At 43.9% G+C, this 17,289-nt stretch overlaps 1 long non-coding RNA gene and 1 pseudogene across 1 annotated transcript; both read right to left on the bottom strand.

Moving 5' to 3' along the window:
- Positions 1-9,784: 9,784 nt before the first annotated feature.
- LOC138844093 (uncharacterized) lies at positions 9,785-11,793 on the bottom strand. Its single transcript, XR_011379523.1, has 2 exons — positions 11,370-11,793; positions 9,785-10,114 (listed from the first exon to the last, which is right to left on the bottom strand). It is a non-coding gene; the product is annotated as an uncharacterized lncRNA (long non-coding RNA).
- A 3,969-nt stretch (positions 11,794-15,762) lies between these two features.
- LOC108178107 (nuclear transport factor 2 pseudogene) lies at positions 15,763-16,397 on the bottom strand (annotated as a pseudogene).
- Positions 16,398-17,289: the final 892 nt, after the last annotated feature.

Raw genomic sequence — 17,289 nt, 5'->3', positions numbered from 1 at the left:
GTTATCTGGGGCTGACTAGTAACCTTGGAGAACTTCAAGTGGTTTAAGTTCATGTGGACTTAGTATTTCGCACAGGGAGCTACTAAAAAGTATGCATTTTATTTTCCTTTTGATATATTTGGAATTTGGGAAGCTGACTTCTCAAAAAGAAAATCACTAAAGTAGAAGAGTTTGTTAATTTTGAAGTTCCTTATTTCAAGACATTTTTCAAGAGTTTGTTTATTACTCTGTATGTAGATTTTTTGTTTGCCTTTTTGGTTCCTGTTTAACCAATTTGAAGTTAGAATTGCTTGAAAAAATTCTTATTAGGGGGACTGGTTCAGCACAGTTAAAACATTATTTGGGGCTGGCGCCGTGGCTCACTAGGCTAATCCTCTGCCTGTGGCGCCAGCACCCTGGGTTCTAGTCCCGGTTAGGGTGCCAGATTCTGTCTCAGTTGCTCCTCTTCCAGTCCATCTCTCTGCTGTGGCCTAGGAAGGCAGTGGAGGATGGCCCAAGTGCACCCGCATGGGAGACCAGGAGAAGCACCTAGCTCCTGGCTTCAGATCGGCGCAGCGTGCAGCCACAACACACCAGCCATAGCGGCTGCTTGTAGGGGTGAACCAAAGGAAAAAGGAAGACCTTTGTCTCTGTCTCTCTCTCTCTCTCACTGTCTAACTCTGCCTGTCAAAAAACAAACAAACAAACAAAAACAAAAACAAAAAAACACATTATTTGGGAGACCTGCATTCCATATCAGAGTACCTGGGCTCAAGTCTTTGCTCCCTTTCTGACTGCAACTTCCTGCTAACCTGCACCCTGGGAGTCAGTGGGTGATGGCTCACGTACTTGAGTCCTTGACACCTACATAAGAGACCCGGATTGAGACTGAGATCCAGGCTCTCAATTTTGGTCTGACCAGCCTCTGCTGTTGTAGGCATTTGGGAATTGAATGAGCAGATTGAAGATTCTCTCACTCTGTATTTCGAATAAAATGAAAATAAATAAATAATTTAGAGACCTCTTACTAGGAAGTAGTGTTACTATCAAATAAAGACTTAGAGATAACGTGAACCATAGTTAGTTGAGGCCATCCTGCCCCTTAAAATCTAGAGGAGATAGGCTCAAAACTCTAACCCATGACTTGTGGAGAGCCCAAGGTATTCCTCAACAATTCTATGCATTTCCACAAGGCTTACATTCCAGTGGGCAGCTGTGGCTCCAAACTCCTAGTCTACACTTTTGAAGTTTAGGGGTCATCTTTTTATTGCCTTTTGGTTTTCCTTATTTGGTACCATGTCAATACAATATAGAATCTAGTTTGTCTTCTTTCTTCTTCTCTCCTCTTTTCTTTCTACCTATCCCCTCTACTTTCTCTCCTCCCTCCTTCTCTTCCTCTTCTCTCTCTCTCTTTCTCTCCCCCACTTACACATAAACATTCACATTCATATAGCATCCTGTTATATAGCTGACTTTACTAGAGTTTTTGGAAGGCAAAAGTTATTTTACATAGAATGTAAAAAATAAAAATACAGAGGCAGGCATTGTGGCACAGCAGGCTGAGCCATCACTTGATATGTTCGCATCCCACATCCAAGTGCTGGTTCGAATCCTCACTACTTCACTTCTGAACCAGATTCCTGCTATTATGTCTGGGAAGGCAGCAGAAGATGGTGCATGTGCTTGGGGACCTGCCACCCATGTGGGAGACCCAGATGGAGTCCCTGGCTATTGTAGCCATTTGAGGAGTGAACCAGCAGATGGAAGATCTCTGTCTCTCCCTCTTGCTCTGTCACTCTGCCTTTCAAATGAATAAATGTATCTTTAAATAAAAAGAATAGGTAATTTTAAGAAATCAAGAATACAGTGTCCATCACACTGTCCTTAAAATACAAGACTTTCAGTCATTTTTCTGTAGCAATTCAGGCTCCAGCCTCCCTGTCTTCATTTCCCCCTTCTTTGCCCATTCTCTTCTAAGAGAGAAAAAAAAACCTCCTCTTTTCTTATAGAAAATAATTTAGCCCTTTCATTGCTTTTTAGCCAGTGAAAACAAGCCCAATTCAAATTGGTTTACACAAGAGAATATATGGAGTCTTTTTTTTTTTTTTTTTTTTGACAGGCAGAGTGGACAGTGAGAGAGAGAGACAGAGAGAAAGGTCTTCCTTTGCCGTTGGTTCACCCTCCAATGGCCACCGCGGCCGGCGCGCTGCGGCTGGTGCACCGCGCTGATCCAATGGCAGGAGCCAGGTACTTCTCCTGGTCTCCCATGTGGGTGCAGGGCCCAAGCACTTGGGCCATCCTCCACTGCACTCCCTGGCCACAGCAGAGAGCTGGCCTGGAAGAGGAGCAACCGGGACAGAATCCGGCGCCCTGACCGGGACTAGAACCCGGTGTGCCGATGCCGCAAGGCGGAGGATTAGCCTAGTGAGCCACAGTGCCGGCCGAAAGGCAGAGTTACAGGGAGAGAGAGAGAGATCAGATCTTTCCTCTAATGTTTCATTACCCAAGTGGCTGCAATTACTGGGGCTGGGCCAGGCCAAAGCCAGGAAGCCCTGGCTATTTCAGTCATTTGGGAAGAGAACCAGCAGAAGGAAGATTCATTCATTCATTCATTCATTTTCTCTCTCTCTCTCTCTCTCTCTCTCTCTCTCTCCCCCTCCCCCTTCCCTTCCCTCCCTCCATAATTCTGCCTTCAAATAAATAAATACATTGTAAAAACAATAGAGAGACTTAGAATTGGAAGATCCATGTTCAGCTCCTGGTCCCATCCTTTATGAACTGCGTGACTCTGGGCAAGTCACTTACCTATGCCTGAGCTTTAGTTCTGCATTGATAAAGTAATGGTAATGCCGGAGGCGGTTCCTGTCTGTCAGAGCTGCTCTGAGGAACAGCCGTGACATGCTCAGAAGGTGTCTGGGAATGGTAAAACCTCATTATCATCTGGTCTTCCCTGTCCATCACCTTTGATAGCATTAATCACATTCTTTCAGTGCCTCCTTTGAACTTATCTGCTTAGACAATCTCCTGAATAGATGTTTTGCTTTATAATTGCTTCTAAGAATAAGTGATTACTAGGATTAGGTCCAGAAGTATCTTCCATTTTGCCAATACATCAGAACACCTTGCCTGAATTTCACCTTACATCTTTCAGAAGCTGTCTTTATATAACTTCATCTCACCTTCTTGGATCTTTTGCAGTTTAATCTTCTAATTCACTCTACTTACAATGTTATTATTCTTTGAAATCTCACAGGTACTTCTGTCAACCCAAGCAAAGACAGAGCTTCCTGATTTCTCTTAGTTGTTGTACGTTTCTTTGGCTGTACAAGATGAATAAGGAATAATTGTTGATAGTACAGAGAAGGGAGTCATTCTCTTCTTGAAAGAGGGATTCTTATATAAAGAAAAGCTTATTGTTTCTCATAAGTTACTGGGAAGAATGATGAAAGAGGTTTAATGAGAATTGTTAAAATATTTGAGAGATTATCTAGTAACTTGAGGTTCATGTATAGAATGTCTACCAGATGAAAGCATTATTTTAGAAGCGTTACATGTGTTTCTTATTTAATTTAATTTTCATCACAAATTCATTAGTTAGCTATTGTTTTCTGCCTTTTACACGTTTAAACTGTGTAAGGATTAGGCTATCTAAAATCACAGTAAGTACCAAGGAAAAGCAATATTCAGATAAAAATGCATCTAAGGGGTCAGTGGGAAAAGCCGTCACCTGCAGTGCCAGCATCCCATATGGGCATCGGTTCGAGTCCCAGCTACTCCATTTCTGATCCAGCTCCCTGCTAATGTGCCTAGAAAGGCAGCAAAAGATGGCCCAAGCCCTTGAGCCCCTGCACCCATGGGGGAGACCAGAGGGAGCTCCTGGCTCCTGGCTTCAGACCGGCCCAGCTCTAGCCAGTCATTGCTGCTATTTGGTGAGTGAGCCAACACATGGAAGATTCTCTCCCCCTCCCCCTTGCTGTACCTCTGCCTTTAAAATAAATAAATAAATTTTTTTAAAAAATACATCTAAGTCCAAAGCCTATGCTTTTCCCGTGAGATGGTTTTCCATGTCATTTTGTGCAAGTTTGCTAGGTCCCCACCCAGGTACAGATGAAAGTTACAGTGTTGGTAACAGAATACTAAGTCACTAGCCACATGGTTCATGTTCAGGATTCATGTAGTTCCCTTCAATTAGGTGTAAATTGAGGAAGAAGGAAGGGAAGACAAGAAGGGAAGAAGGTGGAGAGAGAAATGGTCCTTTTTCTGTTTTTGCTGAGGATGGTTCAAGAATAATATTAACTTTTAAAACGTCCAGCTTACATTGCTTGAACAGGAAGTCCCATTACTGTTTAAGAAGATATGCCAGAAAATGGGTTATTCAGTGGAAGGATGGACCACCAAGCAATTAATAGTATTAATTTTAATGAAAATTACAGAGCCTAAGGTCTCCATAAGATAAATAATTGAAACCTTCTAGGATATAGGGAGCTGGACTAAAAAACCTTTTGGGAAACTAATTTTATAATATAATTACAACTTTCAATATTAATTTAAACAGAATCAAGTAGGAAACTTTGGGAAAACTAAGTATGTCCTTAAGAGGATATCAGTTTTATTAGTTTGCAAACTCAAACTATAGTGCTGTAATCATGCTAACATGAACATGACTAAAATTATTGACATTTTGACATTATATATATATATATGCACACATATAGGCACCGATTTTATTAACTACTATAATGCTAGAAATACACCCATAGATATAATTAAAAGTAGATAAGAGGGCCTTTGGTCTTTCCTCATGTTCTTGCAAAAGCAGACCTTGTTACTATAAACTCAAGATGACCCTTTTTCTAGACTCCAAGGTGCCATGGAGGTATTTCTAGATCAGGCAATGACTCACAGTGACTGTCCAAACACCCCACTATTCTAGCAGCTACCTGCATCTCCTTGCACAGCCCTACTGTTGAGTCATGGCGGCCACCACTACATTTCTGGGATCTTTTTTTGTCTCTCTCATCTCTGGTTCTCCATATCTATTACTGAAGATTATTAAAATATAGCACACAAAGATCAAAATCCAGGCTTGAAGCAGAAAAGCATTTTATTCAAATATTAAAAATGAGGTCAATAGTACTTCATATTGGAAAAAAGTAGAATGTCATAAACACAAGTCAGGATATCACAAGTCATAATTTACATGGAGCTCCACCACCCTAAAAGAATTAACTTGAAACAGCAGTCACAGTAAAGACAATGACAAAAAATAACAGGTCAGATGTCTGAATTTTAAAAAGAAAAAGCTAGAAATATTCAGAGGAGTCAGTGGAAAAGACAAAGGGCAAAGGTCACAAGTCTGGTATCATAACTGCTTATCTTTTGTGTTTTATACAGTAAGCACTTTTCCTACAATATCTAGGCTTTTTGCTTGCTTAAAAATAGATTGGTTGAGTGCTGAATGTTACTGTGGGAAGGAGATGTCAGTTATTTGAAAGACCCTAAGAATAAAATCTCACATGCTTAATTCAAGATGTTTCTAATATGTTACAAGTACAATACAATAAACTTATACCATGTTCTTTTGGCATTGCTTGGCAATGCTGATCTATCATCCAGAATCTTTTTCAGTGTAAGATAGCAAATCACTAACACAAAAGGAAGGATGATATAAGTTAGAGATGAGCCATAACCACAAATCTAAATGTCAGATTTTCAGTCAATGACAAAGCTAACAATGATTCAAAACTACTCATAATTATATATCACATTTTTTCTTTCAATAAAAAATAATATTTGTGATGAGGTTCTCTGATCAGCAAATAGATTACCCAATAATTACCCAAGCAATGAATGCCTCTCAAATTGTGCATTGTAAATGTAAAAACATTTTGCAGAACTTAGACCCATAGACAGCATGGTAACATATACTGTTTAAAATAAAGAACACAGGCAGGTGCAAAGACACGATTTGAGATGCCCTCACCCCATGTCAGAGGGCCTCATTTCAAGTCCTGACTTTTTTTGTCTAGTCCAGCTTTCTGTTAATGTGCACCCTGGGAGGTGCAAGTGATAGTTCAAGTACTTGAATCCCTGCCACCTACACGGGAGACCTGGATTGAGTTCTGGGCTCTAACTCTGGCCTGGCCTAGCCATGGCTGTTATAGCCATTTGGAAAGTGAACCAGCAGATGGGAGATCTCTGTGTGCCTATTTGTCTCTTTGTCTCTCTATTTCTCTCTCTGTCTTTGTCTCTGTCTCTCTCTCCCTCTCCCTCCTTCCCTCCTTCCTTCCCTCTCTCTGACTCTCTGCCATGGTGCACATTAGCAGGAAGCAGGAATTGGAGTGAAGTGGTGACTGGAACCCAGGTACTCCGATATGGAATGCTTGTATCCCAAGCAGCATGTTAACAACGGCATCAAATGCTTTGCTCCATACTTAAATCTTTTAAAGCCACAGCTTTAAAATCTCAAGATTCCAGGTGATTTTCTAAGATAAAGAAGGCAGAATCTGATTTCCCATACAACAGAGAGCATTCATGAACACCTTAGACATACTTTCAGCAATTCCATAGAGACACCTATAACAATTAGAAACAGAGGAAAAAATATTTCTAACTTGACTGCTTTAAAATAACTCCCAGTAAAGTAGCTTAAAATGTCCTAGAATAACAAGGTTTTTCTTTTTTTAAGCTTTATTTTATTTATTTGAAAAACAGAGTTACAGAGAGAGGTAGAGACAGAGAGAGGTAGAGAAAGAGAGAGGTCTTCCATCCACTGATTCACTCCCCAGGTGGCCGCAACAATCCAAAGCCAGGAGCCGGGAGCTTCTTCCAGGTATCCCACGTGGGTGCAGGAGCCCAAGCACTTGGGCCATCTTCTACTGCTTTCCCAGGCCATAGCAGAGAGCTGGATGGGAAGAGGAGCAGCCGGGACTAGAACCGATGCCCATATGGGATGCGGGCACTTCAGGCCAGGGCTTTAACCTGATGTGCCACAGCACCAGCCTCAAGGTTTTTCTTTTTAGATCTTCATAAAAATAATTGCACAGGTATTATTCAAGGCCAAGTGAACTTTGAATCTTGGCCCAGATCAAACACTAAGATATGTGATCCTATTTTATTGGCTTCTTTAGCATTTTCTGAATTTCCTGCAAGGAACATACAACACTTTTATAATAAGGTAAAGCATTAATAAAGAAGTTTAGTTCAGATCCAACATTTACTTGTGGCCAATAGAAAGGAGAAGGTAAACTTGTGGTTTTGTTTCTTATAAAAGTGCTATCCTGTGAGTCTGAACAAGGCTTTAGGAACTGTCTCTTATGTTTAATAGCAAACATTACAGATGACCTAAGTGACCATTATTACTTCTTCTCCTCCTACTGAGTGCTGAAGGATGTGTGCACTTACATAGTTTTCTTCTGCATGGAGGTTAAAAACTAAATTATCCAAGAGTTTCACAAACAATGTGAAGGCTGCTTTAAATAAATTTGAAGCTGAGTTTGCTCTGGATAGCATTAAGCCTTCTAAGGCTGTTGCAGGGGGCAGGCCATCGGGCCTAGCAAAGCAAGCAAGGGGGAGCTTCTCCAGTGAAAATGGTTGTTTTGGGGAGTGTAAAGAGAATCAATGCCTTCTTATAAAAAAATTGGAGAGACAAAGCTACATAAGGCAGGAGGCTTGGAATTTACTATCAGCTCTCCTATTTACAAGCACTGTGATCTGGGCCATTGGCTTAGCTTCTCTGAGCCATCTATACAATCGCAATGATAATAATATCTATTTGGAGGGTTATTGAAAGGATTAAACTAGGTCAGTCACTCTGGACATCCACTAGCGTATGGAAAGTATGTCAACAAGGGCTAACTCGGAGAAACCTATACCTGTCTTCGCTGATATGACAATGATATTAAAAGAGCTGGGGTGGCACTGTGGTCTAGTAAGGTAAAGCTGCCACCTGCAGTGCCGGCATCCCATATGGGCGCCAGTTCAAGTCCCTGCTGCTCCACTTCTGATCCAGCTCTCTGCTATGGACTGGGGAAGTAGTAGAGGATGGCCCAAGTCCTTGGGTCCCTGCACCCACATGGGAGACACAGAGGAAGGTCCTGGCTCCTGGCTTCAGATCAGCACAGCTCTGGCCATTGCAGCCATTTGGGGAGTGAACCAGGGGATGGAAGACCTCTCTCTGCCTCTGCCTCTGCCTCTCTGTAACTCTGTCTTTCAAATAAATAAATCTTAAAAAAAAAGAGTGGGGCCGGCACCGTGGCTCACTAGGCAATCCTCCGCCTTGCGGCGCCAGCACACCAGGTTCTAGTCCCGGTCAGGGCGCCGGATTCTGTCCCGGTTGCCCCTCTTCCAGGCCAGCTCTCTGCTATGGCCAGGGAGTGCAGTGGAGGATGGCCCAAGTGCTTGGGCCCTGCACCCCAGGGGAGACCAGGAGAAGCCCCTAGATCCTGCCTTCGGATCAGTGTGGTGCGCCGGCCGTGGTGGCCATTGGAGGGTGAACCAATGGCAAAGGAAGACCTTTCTCTCTGTCTCTCTCACTGTCCACTCTGCCTGTCCAAAAAAAAAAAGAAAAGAAAAGTGAAGAGCTGGGGCTGAATGTTTTTAACACAGTTACCTTGTAGGTAGACTAAGTTGGATACATCAAGTTCCCTTACCTTTGTGCAGTGAGTCCTATTTAAACATTCAAATAGGGGTGGTATTGTAATACAGTGTTTTTTTGTTTGTTTGTTTTTGTTTTTGTTTTTCAGGCAGAGTGGACAGTGAGAGAGAGAGACAGAGAGAAAGGTCTTCCTTTGCCGTTGGTTCACCCTCCAACGGCTGCCGCGGCCAGCACGCTGCAGCCGGCACACCGCGCTGATCTGAAGGCAGGAGCCAGGTGCTTTTCCTGGTCTCCCATGGGGTGCAGGGCCCAAGCACCACTTGGGCCATCCTCCACTGCACTCCCAGGCCACAGCAGAGAGCTGGCCTGGAAGAGGGGCAACCGGGACAGAATCCGGCGCCCCGACTGGGACTAGAACCCAGTGTGCTGGCGCCGCAAGGCGGAGGATTAGCCTATTGAGCCACGGTGCTGGCCCAATACAGAGGATTAAGCCATAGCCTGGTACACTGGCATCCCATATCAGAATGACTGGTTTGAGTCTCAGCTATTTTGCTGCTGATCCAGTTTCTGCAATGTATTCTGGGAGGCAGCAGGTGATGGCTCAAGTGCTTGAGTCCCTGCCACCTATGTGGCAGATCCAGATGGAATTTTTGGTTCTTAGATTCAGCCTGGTCCAGTCCTGGCTGTTGAAGGCATTTGGGAAGTCAACCAGTAGATGGGAGATACAGCTCTCTCCTATTTCTCTCTCTTTGTCTCTCTCTCTCTCCCCTCCTTCCAGAGAAATTAAAAAAAAAAAAAAAAACTTCAAAGTTTCTATTAGGATCTTCTATTATTAAGACTCTAAAATGAGGCCACCTAATAAGTTGATCAACGTCGGAGAAGTTATTTGTACTTAATGTACTTGTCTTAGTTTTGGCTTTTGTAGTGAAACATCATAGACTGGATACCTGCTTAGTTCCAGAGACTGGGAAGTCCAAGACCAAGTGTCTGCTGAGGGCCCATCTTCTGGCCCATAGGTGGTACTTTTTGATGTGCCCTCAATAGTGGCAAGGGACAAGGCGCTCTCTGATGTCTCTAAAAGGGGACTAATCCCATTCATGAGGACTCCACTCTCACAATCTGATCACCTGTGCATGCCATCTCACAGGAGATTCGATTTCAACATATGAATTTGGAAGGAACACACTCAGATCTTAGCAACTGTAGATATTTCTCTTTTAAAAAAAAAAAAGATTTATTTATTTATTTGAATGTCAGAGAAAGGAAGAGACAGAGATCTTCCATCTTCTGGTTCACTCCCCCAAATGGCTGCAACAGCTGGGGCTGGGCCAGGCCAAAGCTAGGAGTACAGATCTCCCATGTGGGTGGCAGGGACCTGAGCACTTGGGCCATCCTTTGCTGCTTTCCCAGGCACATTAGCAGGGAGCTGGATCGGAAGTGGAGCAGCCGGGTCTCGAACCGGTGTTCATGTGGGATGCCAGCATCACAGGTGTCTGCTTTACTTGCTATGCCACAACTGTAGCCCCATAGATGATATTTCTAGAAGGAAAAATCACATTCCATTGGGGGATAACTCTGTTTATAATATTAATGATAAACAGTTCCTGTATGTCCAGTTGGAATCAGAGCCCTACTAACCACCTTGCCAACTTTCTCATTGAATCTTCTCTACCACCTTATGCAGCAGGTTCCGTTTTAATCCTGGAGCAACCTCAGGCTGAGAGAGGTTAAATAACTTGCTCACAACAGGGCAGTGGTAGACCATACACTGCAGCCTCTCCCACTGCCATTCTGCTCTCTGGGGTCCTGATCCATGGCTTGTGAATGGCACACAGCTTTTCAGAAAAGTGGAAAATACTTCTCTCATCTTTCTCTGATTGCTGTCCCATTCCCCCTTTTTTGTTTTATTTTAGTTTTGATTGACATATAATATTTATGGGGTACAATATGTCATTGTTATAGGCATACGCATAATATAATGATAAAAATCAGTGTAAGTAGCCCCTTTTACACACATTGAAGTCTTTGCCAAATACACCAGCCAAGATGAGACTGGCCATTTAATTGGGGGAGTGAAACTGTTAGCTTTTCTTTTTTTTAATGGTGTGGGGGAAGCCCCCACCCCCACTGAGAACAGGAAGAAAAATTCACCTGCAGTTTCTGTCGGTTATGGGCAGAAACTACCACTGTGACCCCAGAAGCAAAGGCAGAGCTTTTGAAAGACATTGAAAACACAAAATCTTCCTGGGAACCCAGGGAGCATTTGAGCCTTCAAGAGGTGTCACTTTGTTTTGTTTCGTTTTGTTTTCCCTCTCTCTTCTAACCTGTTTGTCGCTGGGAGATGACATAGTTTTGGTTTGGTTTGTAAGCTGTCGCCAGGGAGTAGAGCAAGACTTCATGTAATAAACAAGAGCAACTGCCAGAGCTCCCAGCGTGCTCTCTGAAGCCCGACTGCCAAGGGAACACAGCTTTGTGACAGCCAGGGTCCTTCAATGGACGCTGAGGAGTGACACGCAGGAGGGCAACCGGTGGGGCACTCATAAGCTACCAAGGAGAAGAGTGTAGCCTCCCATTGATGAGTTGTGTAGGCTCATAAAACTTCTGTAGCTCCCAGGAATAAGTAAAAATCCCTGGTGTGTGTGGGTGTGTGGGTGTGTGCATCGTGTGAGCCCAGTTCCCTACAGAAAAGATCTCAAGCTTTCAGTAAATTCCCAACAGTCCACGACCCTCACAGCAGAAATCACACTCAGCAGAAGCACATGCCAAACCTTCTAGAAAAGAAAACCAAGCTCACCGCTTTTATTTCTGGAGCCGCTGAGCTGAGGCTGTCAGCCCACTGTCTTCATACAAAACCCCGAGGCACTTAAGAGACCACAAGGGGGAAAAATAATTCAACCCCTTTTCTAATCTAAACCTAATCCTCCTTAAACCTCTCCGTGCCCGGCTACCAGGAATCCTGCCAGGGCCAAATGATAGCCTGTTTATTCAGCTCAGGCCTTAGCCTGCTGAGCCTGAGCCACAGAAATCAAAGGGATCGTCCAGCCGCCACCTGCTGACAAATGGGTAAACAAAGAGGCAGTCAGGACTCGGCGGCCTGGGGTGCAGCTCCTCAGGAGCAGATTGAGACTTGCACAAACGCTGTGCCAAGTCGTGCAGGAGGTGGGCACAGCCATTCCCTGTGCACCCTTGGTGCCTGGCTCCCTGCTCAAACCACAAGGGGGTGCCTGTGACACGGCCCTCAAGCTTCCAGAAATCGGGACAGTCAGGATGTGTGAACCAGTTGGTAAGGTCTGGGTTGGTAGAGCGTTTTCCAGGGTCTTCTCTGGGTGACGTAGACTCAGAAGAAATAGTCTGAGCCGTATTTTACCAGTGTGGTCATTTTGATCTGTTTTGTATTGAAGAGATTTATAAGAGATTCTGGGGGAAGAGGTGGGGGGAGTTCTATTGCTCAACCTAGACTATTTGACAAGTATCCTTTAATTGTCAAATTTGATAAATCCTTCAGTGGCAGGGGTTAAAATGAAACAAGTCTTCTAGATTCTGAGAGGCAGCAGACTGGCTGTTTCCAGTTTTCCCTGCTTCCTTTCCCTGAACAAATGCTGCCTTATAACTTTGTATATGTGTCTGACGACACCATCTTCTCAGTATGAAAACCATGAGAAAAGAGGCTGACTTATTCAGTGCCTTGGCGTGCCTCACCACGAGCCGGGCACCTTGTGGACAGCATCTTGCTGGAGTCCATTTCAGCCGCTTAAGCAGACACTCATCCTTGTCCACTCTTAGGTGGGGACAGTGAAGTAAAATCAGCAGAAGCTCCCCAATGGCAACTTGCCTCAGTTTACCCAGATTATAAATGCTGGGCTCCGAACTGTAACACAGTAGCACCAAGCCTGAGTTAACTCAATGTATAATGTTGCCTCTAATGTTTAGTGAACAGAGTTGTGTGTGTGTGTGGGGGGGTGTAAATAGGCTATAATAATTTTTACATCTTTAAAATTAATATATTCAATAGACAAAAAATCTGAAAGTAAAGCATAAGAAGAAAATCAAAATCACCCATCATTGTTCCACTCCAAAACCGCCACTGTTAGTAATACACTCATGTTTGAGCTTGTTTCTGCCCAGTCTATTTTTATGCATAATTTTAGTTGCACATATTAAAAATAGCTGTGATTGTGCATATTTTATTTGTTTTTGTCGCTTCATGTGGCAAAGTAATATGATGTTTTTCATATTATTCCAAATTCTCTATCATGTTTACTGGCTAATTCATAGGCTGTTAAGTGGAATCATTCAGTCTGACAAACATATATCTCAGAACCCATGTTAGGGAAAGCCAAGACTCTGTGACAAAGAAAAATATCCTACACGGAGGATCTCTGTGAGACCTCAGAGGGAAGAAAGGGTCATCAAAGAAGGAAACACTCTTCTCTAAAGGGAGGAGAGAACATCTACTTTGCTTATGGCCGTGTCCAAATACCGATGGAGTCTATGGCCACAAAAGGCTTCCATAGCCTTGGCAGCGCATGGCAAGAGCCTCAGTTGATCACTGACATCATAAAAAAAGAGTGTTAATTGTTAAAGGAACAACAGTAGTCACTGTGCACTTGCTCCCCATGTAGGATCTCCATCCCTATTGAATTGTAATACAAGAATAGACTGCAAATTCTCTCCCCAAACTGTACTCTATATGTTGTATGTGTGTGCATGGGTGTAAATTGTTGAACTCTATTATTAGCATGGAGTTGGTCTTCTGTATATAAAGTCATACTAAAAATGAACCATAATGAAGAAGGAGATGAGAGAGAGAGAGGGAGCTGGGATGGGAGCTGGGGGCAGGGGGGTATGGGAGACAGAACCACTATATTCCTAAAGTTGTATCTATGTAAGAATTCATTCATTAAATAAAATTTTTTTTAAAAAGAACCCATGTTGGGCCCTGAGAATGCTCTGTGTTGTAAAGTTCTGTTCTGTTCTTCAAGGAACTAGTGGTCTTATGTCTGGCAAAGAAGGTGGTGAGGTGACCCTGTAGTTGCAATACTAGGTAGCACTACTGAACATGGCAATATTCCAGGCTCCATTCACATAGGTGGACTCACCGAATCCACATAGCAACCTTGTGAGTAGGGACAGTCACTCTGTCCTTTTTCACAGATGTCAAGACTCAGGCACATCTTGCTCACCAGCTGGCATTGCCATGTATGGTAGGTTGAATAATGGCTCCCTGAAGATGTCAACATCCTAACCCCCAGAGTCTGTGACTATTACCTTACGTGGAAATGATCTGTAAGGTTAAGTGGCATAATGGGATGTTAACTTATTAACTTGTGTGGAAATAGAGACTTTGCAGTGTCTCTACCCTCTTCGCGGAGGAACGACACAGGACCCTGCGCTGTTCTTTTGTCTGCTCGGCCCTTCCTGGGTTTGCTGCTGGTTCTTCCCGGGTTGGCTGCCGACTCCTCCACCTCCGTGGAAGGGCGGCTCCTCCTGCCACTTTCCCCACTTCCGCGGGGGAGCGGCACACCGCCGGCCGGCTCTCTCGGGGGCTGCTCAGGTGTTCTTTCAGGTGTTCCCTTTAGATGTTCCTGGTGCATGTTGTCTCTCTCCTCCTTTATAGTCCTCTTCCACCAATCCCAACTCTGCTACCCACACGCCGAGTATGCTGCTCTCCTCAAATCAGGAGCAGGATCAGCTCCTGCAGGTCATCACTCAAGTTGGCGAGAGGCAGCTGTGTAGAAGTTGTTTACTCCCTTCTCAGCGCCATATTGTGGGAGAGCAGATGCATAGAATAAGTCTTAATTCCAGTAACTTAGTCTAGTCCGAGTTGCTCCCCACATTGCAGATGTTGTTAAGGGTCTTGAGGTGGTTAAGATTATTCTGGGTGATATGGGTGGGCCAAATGTCGTCTCAGGGCCTTGTAAGTGGGAGACAGCAATGCCAGAGTCAGGGAAGGAAATGTGATGGTGAGAAAGAGGGAGGGAGGGAGGGAGTGGCGGGATGAGAGGGGGGAGAGAGAAACTCGGACCATGAGCTGAGGAATGCGGGTGGTAGGCCTGGGGAAAGGCCAGGAGACAGATTCTCCCCTGGATCCTCCAGCAGGAACCCAGCCCTGTCAACACTTTCATCTGGGGACTGTTGACCTCCAGAGCCATACAGTAATAAATTTGGATTGCTTTAAGCTGTTGAATTTGTTACAACAGCAACAGAAAACAAATTACACGAGGATTCAAACCTAAGTAGCTTGATGTCAGTGTCATCCTTTCTAAGGACAGTTGAGCATGAGATCATTACTGTGTCTGGGGTGCTCTGTAGGCCTAGATAAAGGATACTTTGCAGAGTTGGGGAAGGAAAAATAGCATCAGGGAGACGATAGCCTGACTCTGAGCTGCTGGGAGTTCTGTAAGCCGTCAAGGCAGGAGGGACGAGGAAATGAATTCCATGGGAAGATGTATAGGATACCAGGAGTAGAAAAAAATTGCTCAACATTATGTATAGGTGTTTTTACCATTTCTACTTTTATAAATATATACATGAATGCATTACTATTTATAATCCTGTACACTGATGATATATTACATAATTACCTGGGGAGTGGGTTTCTGGGGAAATTTAACAGGTGGTCTCAATTTTTATTTGTCAGTTGTCCTATTTTTCAAAATCTCACCAATGTGTATTTTGAGTTTAAATTTTTTTTGAAAAATATACTTAATGTGCCGATTTTTTCAATTGGGGAAAATAATATGCATTATTAGAATATAAATCTTTACACATAAAGTTTCATGTTTCTGATTTCCTTAGTATGGAAAATCCCTTGGGGTAGAATTGCTGATCCAATGGACAGAAATTCAATGATTCATTGAAACATCTGAACAAGTCAATATCTGGGCAGTATCACTTTGAGTTACTGGAGCAACTTGTCAGTAGATTAAAAAAAAATAAGGAAAACCTTTTATTACTTAGGCCTTTCCAAGGCATGTGCTGGTACAACACAAACTTCTCCTGTCAGATGCAACTAGTCTAGAGTCCAAACATCATGCACAACACTTTGGGGACAGCAGTGTACTGCACCTACTCTCAACACAGCCTCACTCATTTGTGTATGATATTTGGAGCATCTGGAGGACTGTGAATAGTATCAGGAAGAGGAAGGAAGAGGAAACAGCACTGGCTGCCTGGCTGGGTGGAGGTCAGTCAACATGGTGCAGGGCAAGCCCGAGTATGTCATTGGTGCAAACCCAAGCATGGTTGATGTTCTTTAATAGGAGCATCTGGTGGAAAACCATGATAGGGTCTTCATCAGCTGTAAGCTGGCCCACAACCATGCTGAAGATGCTGCTATCTGGCGTGGGCTGATGGTCCTGTGCTGTGATGCTGTGCTGAATTTTCTGGGAGGGAAGACTAGACAACTTCACCACAGTGACAGCTTTTCCTTAGCAACTGCTCTCCTTCCCACATAAGGCATGATATACCAATGCAAATTTTGCCTAGTTGGGTTCTGTCATTATCAAATAACTGTTAGTATTGTTGAAGAAAGCTGGATCCAGTTTGCTCCCAAACCAGCTTGTCTTCCATTCTGGAGTGACCCAGCCTTGTTGAGACCCTAGAGGCTGGCCACCATGGCACCAGTGGCAGTGGCAACCCAATGTGGTCTGCAATTGACTATCTCTTATTCCATACCTTCTCTCACCCCAAAAATACACATTTTAAAAAACCAGAGGGGCAGGCATTTGGTGCAGTGGTTAAACTGCTTCTTGGGACAGCCATATTCCATATCAGAGGTGCTCCCAATTCCAGCTTCCTGCTAAGGCGCACCCAGGGAGACAGCAGGTGATGGCTGAAGTACTTGGGATCTGCCACCCACAGTGGGGACCTGGATTGAGTTCCCAGCTCCCAGGCATTTGGGGAGTGAACTAGCAGATGGGAAGCCTCTCATTTTCTCTGTCTCTCAAATAAAACAAGTTAATAAGAAAGACATGCTACACATTTTAAAGCAATATTACAACACCTCAGAGATGGTACAGAGTATATTGAAATGAAACATGTGTGAGAAGAAAGAGGATGTGCAACCTCCCATGTAAAGGCTGACACACTGTGCTGTTGCCAGTGCTGCCATAACCAGGCACAGACTGGATGCCTTGAACAACTTACTTTCCCAGAACTCCAGAGCCTCTTCTCCTTGGCTTGTTGATGGCCTCTTCCTCCTGTGTCTTCACGTGGTGTTCTCTCTGAACATGTTTGTGCCCCATTTCCTCTTCCTATAAGCACCCTACTCCTATTGGATTAGAGCCCACCCCAGTGACCCCATTCTAAATTAACGCCTATGATTTAGAGGAAACACAATCGTTCCACAGCACACAGAAAAGAATGCTCCAGACAAACTGTTCTATACCAATGAAGAGAATTCCTGTTCTCAGTGAGAAGGAAACTTTGTGATATTCAATATTTCTTATAATAGAACAACACTAAAGAATGAACAAGATGGTTATGCTGGCTGCAGGCTCCTTTATTTCTCTCCCTGCTCCAGTGCCTGCATAGACCCACTCTTTTTTTTTTTTTTTTTTTTTTTGACAGGCAGAGTGGACAGTGAGAGAGAGAGAGAGATAGAGAGAAAGGTCTTCCTTTGCCGTTGGTTCGCCCTCCAATGGCCGGCACACCGCGCTGATCCGACGGCAGGAGCCAGGTACTTCTCCTGGTCTCCCAAGGAATGCAGGGCC

This window comes from Oryctolagus cuniculus, chromosome 1, assembly GCF_964237555.1.
Source record: "Oryctolagus cuniculus chromosome 1, mOryCun1.1, whole genome shotgun sequence".
Classification (NCBI taxonomy): Eukaryota; Metazoa; Chordata; class Mammalia; order Lagomorpha; family Leporidae; genus Oryctolagus; species Oryctolagus cuniculus.
The sequence above is the reverse complement of the archived record's forward strand: the minus strand, read 5'-3'. Positions and strand labels throughout refer to the sequence as shown.